The sequence below is a fragment of the Abramis brama genome, assembly GCF_963993115.1.
Source record: "Abramis brama genome assembly, chromosome: 20".
NCBI classification, from domain to species: domain Eukaryota; kingdom Metazoa; phylum Chordata; class Actinopteri; order Cypriniformes; family Leuciscidae; genus Abramis; species Abramis brama.
In genome coordinates this window covers 22,686,478-22,692,477 of record NC_139982.1, presented here as the reverse complement: position 1 = coordinate 22,692,477, position 6,000 = coordinate 22,686,478, and the positions used below count along the sequence as shown (strand labels likewise).

Below are 6,000 nucleotides of genomic sequence, written 5' to 3'. Positions count from 1 at the left end.
AATGCATACAGCTAAAAGGTGCATGTGGTGTCACTTTCTGTGTTTCTTTATGACTACGGGGTGACAGGATGGAGAATGTTCACCTCAGTGGAAACAAATTCTGAGTCAACTCTTTGAAACTGCGCTATGAGTAGCAGTTTCACACCCCTAAATCAAACTTCTCACTGGCCCAAACTTAAAAAAAATCTTTTTTCTAAAAAATACTTTTAGAAATTTCAAGGTTCGTCTTTCTAGAAAACAAAAATTATATTTGAAAAAAATTGTTTTGTTTGACAAGAGTACAAAAAACAATACAGACAATCTTTATGCAAAAACTGAAAAATGTATTGTTTTATAATTGTGTCCCCCACACTTTTGAGATCATATAGCATTGCGTAACTTTTCAAGTGCCACATTCATGAATATTAAAGAGTGAATAGTGAAAGAAAGGGAAAAGTCATCCTTGTGATTTGTTCCTAAATCCATTTCCAAACAGTCTAATGACTGTACAGTGTGAACGGGCTGGAAAAAGGCCTTTCCTGGAAGAAAGCAGGGAGACGTAGCGAAGAGAGCCTCATGATGACTACAGCATAAGCAGAAGCATCAAGACCGAGCCTCCACCTCGGCTTTGGGCCCAGACTCCCAGATGTGTGTCATCTTCTGGCTCCGACTGCAGCTGAAGGTAATTTTGCTGGAGAAGAACCAGGGAGGGAACACCCCGTTAAAGCTGAGCCCCGCAGACACAGCAGACAGAGCAAAACTTCCTCCTTTCCTCAAAGACATTGTTGACGCCGACTGGGACACTTCGTACCAGCAGAGGGAGAGGCACATGGATGGGTTAGCGATGGATGATGTGATGACAACTATGATCTCTCTTCAGACACCAACTCCTGTTCCCACACTACAATGGAAAGCAAGACCATTACTAACTTCTCAAAACGCTTTCAAATGTGACGGAAAAATGAGGGAAGGAATAAGGACAAAGTTGACTTCTTTACATGTAGTTTTGCAGCCCACTGTCACATGCTTCACTGCACTGCTTTACTGTAGTCGGTGCATTGTTGTTTTGGTTTGTCTACGATTTTCCTTGTGAGTTATGGGCTTCTCTTGTGTCTGCTCTTAAGAGGCACCTAAAAATACCCAGTGAGGTAATGAGAAAGCCTCTGCACTATTTACATTTTGGCGAGTTGGGCTTTCAGAACAGAGTCTGCTGAGAGAGGCGAATCTTTGAGATGACTGAGGGGGGAAATTGTGAAATGTTCTACATAGAATGGTACAGATGGCTGAGGCTGAGATAAAAGGGGCAGACATTAAGAAATGGAGAGAGGCCAAGGCAGAGCAGTCATTCGGTGAAACAGTCAAAAGGAAAGAAAAGAGAGAGCGAGAGAGGAAGGTGCACAAGACAGGAAGACAGACAAAAGCGAGAGACAGAAGTCAAAAGAGACAGAGAGGATGAGAAAGACCATGGCCCTATATCTGAAAACTGAAAATATCCCCTCCTTTTCTGCTCTCGCTCATGAGTGCTGATATGCATGAGCACTGGAAAGCAGAAAGAAAGATGGTGGCTGCGCAGTCTATACCAGTATTCCCAACCTTCACTGTTGTATTTACCCCACGGCCCCATCAAAAAGGCTCAAATTCCCTTTCATCAACACCACACTAGAAATGTGTTCCTATGAACTCATATTAGTTAATTTAGCATCCATATTGTTTTTTTATGAACTGGTGCAGTTTGAGAAATACAGAATCTGAGATGAAAAAGCAAGAACGCTGTACATTTGTGAAGTGTTGCATAAATCTACCTCTGTACAGAGTCTTTATGTAAGCAATAAGGTACGAGAGGCTGTGCTCCGACGCGAAGCGGAGTGCCTGCAACCCCTTCAGCCGTTACTTATTCACGATACAGCACTTGCCTCGAGTACCTTATTGCTTTTTATAAAACGGTTACCACACAATATTAAAGTAAAAAAAAAAATGTATTAGTGCAACTTTCATGAAGTTAAATCAATAAAAGCATTCCTTCCGCTAGAAAAAAATAGTCCCTGACCGTGAACAACAACGTTCCAATGTGTAATATGCATGAAAGCTCAAATAAAAACAACAAACCGTTCTCCAACTTTGTCTCATTCTTTTTATTTTTTACAACACAATATTTGTGAAATTTCCTCACACAAATAGGCATAGCTTATCTCTCAGCGTGAGAAAACGTTTATTTTTTTGTTTATTCCGTTATTTTCTCTCTGCACTAAACTAAATATTTACATAGCCTAAATAAAAACACAAGGGCACATATTTTGATAACAGTTAGGTCTTTAATCTATTTTATTAATGTTATTAATTTAGTTGCTAAAATGCTGCCTAACAAGAGATACTTTTTTATTGTTGTTTATTTAAATTTATTTGAACATCTCCGTTTATTGTGCACGCATTAAATATTTGTCTCATTTCAGTCGGCTCCACTGTGGTGATATTTAACGCGGTTCTCTTTCGTTGGGGCTCAGCACTGTTGTTGCTAAGGGTGTTGCTAAGGGCGCAGTGATAAATAGAACCGTTGGGTGAAGCGGTCATAGCCGTGTTTTATCGTGAATAAAGCACAGCTATTGACCAATCAGAATCAAGGATTGGAACTAACCGTTTTATAAATATATATATATATATATATATATATATGACCATGTTCCACTACAACTCTCACTCACACAAATTGCAAAAACCTGAAACCCATATTGTTTTCTCTCCTTAAAAATGAATTATGAATTTTATAGCAAAATCAAGTGCTGGTTGGGAATCACTGGTCCACTTTTTCATCTGTTTGAGAATCAACAGAAAAGAAAGCGGAAAAACATGTAAAGTGGTAATGTCAAGTCACCTTCATTTTTTATAGCCTTTTATACAATACAGATTGTTTGAAAGCAGCTTCACAATAATAAACAGGAAAATAACAAATCAATGATGTAAACTTTACCAAATATGAGACAAATTTAAATTCTGCTGTAAAACAGCTATACAGAAAACAATAGTGTCAATATTTAGCTCAGTTCGGTGTTGATTCAGTTCTGTTCAGTATCTGTGTACAGTTCATCAACTATGAAATGAGTTCAGTTCAGCCTGTAATGTACTGTTTATAATATAGGCATTAGGCATTCCAATTCAACAACAGTATCAAAATCTATGAAGTGGACTGTGAATCGATGCCAGTGTACAATAAGTGCTCCATAAGAGTGTTGACATGGAAGGCCATAAACTGAGAAAAGAGAGTGAGGCCAGATGAAAGCGGGCAGGGAGTGATGAACTGAGACAGAGCCAGCGGAAAAGAGAACTGTTGGGGCTTTCAGGTCTCCATCCCATCCGGACCATGACGCTATCTGGAGATGAGCCTGTGTGATGGTCTCTCATTCCAGCCTAATGGCCAGAGGCCTCCAGATAATGAACAGGATGGACAGACTTCCAAACCTCCCTGGGTGTGCAAATTTATGAATGATTGGGATCACGGCAGAGGCACGTGGAAGGAAGTACCATGTTTGTCCTCGTATGCCTGTCCTCCTTTCCCTTGTGACAGCATCATTCAGTTCAGATTCAGATGAGCTCCTAATGTTTCACATTCATTGACACAACACACTTTCCTTTAAATTCCAACTGTGGGAATGCCAACAGCCAGGAACATGCTACTGAGGTCAAACAAAGTTAGATAAGGCAAAAATCGGAGTCATGGACTGGACTCTCTAGTCTAAACACAAAACCAAAAGAGAGAGAACAAGGACCAAATACGCTAAATTAAAATCGGCTTCCTATCGGGGCCTGCAAACGATCTTAACTGATTTTACTCAAAGCTGGAAACAATTTGCAGGGTCTTGGGTGAGTAAAGTAATAGTGTAATACGGGCCTGATTAAGCTATTAAAGAGCTAGAGAGTGGAGTTACGTTATGTTTGAATGGAAAGGGGCTGAACACAACGAAACATAGATAAGCGGCTATTCATAAAGCATGTACTTGTACACATACATTGGCAGATGAGCCTTAACTTTGCAATACACGTTGCAATACCTCTAGCTACAGATGATTCACATTGGAAATCATGTCAATCACTCCTGCTCCCTCCCACCCTAAAAATAAGAAAAGAGGAGAAATGTTTGGGTCTTATCTGCAGGAAATAGCGTTTGATGAAATTACACTCCTGGGCCAGAGCTTGAAAGTGATGGCCGGGCCCCTGCACTCATAATCGTGTCCCCTGACGCGAGGCCTGCCCTTGATCCTCGGCCGGACCCCACCAGGAACGCGGAAGGTAGACTGCGGAGGGCCAACTGAGCTGGGTGGGCTCGCTGCTTGGCCCTCGCTCTGGGACATGTTCAACTATCACTGTGGCATGTTGGTATGTACGCTGGTGCTTCTGTGCCCGTTGAGGGACCACAGGCCTGTCCTCAATGCTGAACAATCGCCACCCTGCCCAGAGGAGCTCATCTCAGGGAGATGATATCTAGATCATTGATGATATCTAGATCAACTCATTTCTAACTAAGAACTAATTTCTATACCCCATCCTTGACTTTACATAAAAAGACAAGTATTTGTGTTCTGTCATGTCACTGCAAATTCTTTTCTGATCTAACTACAGTTAAAACACTGGTGTTAGGGATGGGTGATACCATTATTTTCTTTTCAATCTGACACCAAGAACTATCAACTCTACTATCACTGCAATTAAAGCTATAATATGTAAGATTTTTGTAATCAAATCTCCAAAAATCACTTGCACAGTGTGATATATTTCCTAACAATATCCCAAAAGTTCCCAAAGATTTTTAATTTCAGAGAAATTCCAATTTTAAATAATGTCTCGTCCCTGTCGCCCTGTCCCACTTGTCGCCCATCAATGACGTAATATCCGCGTTATCCCTGATTTCCGCTCGTACTGCCATAGTAACCATGGCGACAGATCTGGACAACCACGTTATGACTAGCGGCACGCACACGCTGTTGTTGTTTCATTCAAACATTATGGACTATGGCAACCAGACTTTGGGACAAAAGGAGAACTAAAACAAGGATCAATATCAGCGTGGCGTTTTCGAGATGCCGAGAGCTCCACGTCCATGACAAATTTCTACTTGACAGAGTCGTAGATATGCACTCCTGCATGCACGCTCCTGCATGCACTTTATTAGACAGGTGAGCAAATGTACATAAAACAAATCAATGTTATATAGCTCAACATGATGAAATGTTAGAATATGATCAGTATGTTATTCTAATGTTGATCTAGCTTACTGCTAGTCTCATACAGATAAACTAACACATAGAAAAACATTATAACTTTCAACACACTCAAATGCAGTTTAGTGTGATAATGTAGACCAAGTGAAACAGCGCTGCATTACCTCACAAGTTTAATTCGTCAAATAAACTGACCTGTGTGAGTAGGATTTCAGCACTTGTGGGTAGTTCGGTAGAATGAAATGTCCTTATTCCTTTATATCCGCGGGACTGTGTGTGGTGCTGATATCTGTCTCTTATTAGCAATCGCGACCTGCTTCATTCCACAGTCATGTTAAAAACATCAATGTATTCACTCATCCATAAACATTATTAGATCCTTCGGCATGACGGCAAGTTCCATAATTCTGCTTATGCGTCATCAACCTACGCCTTTGATACTGTAAGAGATTAACGACCCCTAGCGGCGAAAAAATTACATATTGTAGCGTTAATTAATTTGTTTGTTTGTTTATTTATTTATTTAAATAAAATGGTGATTACAGTATAGCCATTAACCATTAGATTTGAAAGTTATAAAACCTTTACTATTAGCTACGAGGTTGTTAAACGATCGTATTTGGTTCTGTTGAAGTTGTCAGCCAGCATCATTTCAACTTAGTTTTAAAATAATTGTGTTTAACAGCAGAATTAGTTGTGAAAACCACATTACCCATGATGCTGTGCAGAAAATTACACCAATCAGACAGTTGAAAAAGCAACAGTGCCAAAATAACCCTTTAGCTCCGCCCACTACCATGAAGCACTGTGA

The 6,000-nt window shown here is 40.2% G+C and overlaps 1 protein-coding gene across 2 annotated transcripts in view; it reads right to left on the bottom strand.

Annotated features, from left to right (window-relative positions):
• Positions 1-768: 768 nt before the first annotated feature.
• LOC311070503 (uncharacterized protein) overlaps positions 769-6,000 on the bottom strand; it is a 113,200-nt gene continuing 107,968 nt past the window's right edge. For both annotated transcript variants that reach the window (XR_014603677.1, XR_014603678.1), the window contains one exon: positions 769-880. The gene's annotated coding sequence lies outside the window, so the exon portion shown is untranslated. The remainder of the gene's footprint in view (positions 881-6,000) is intronic.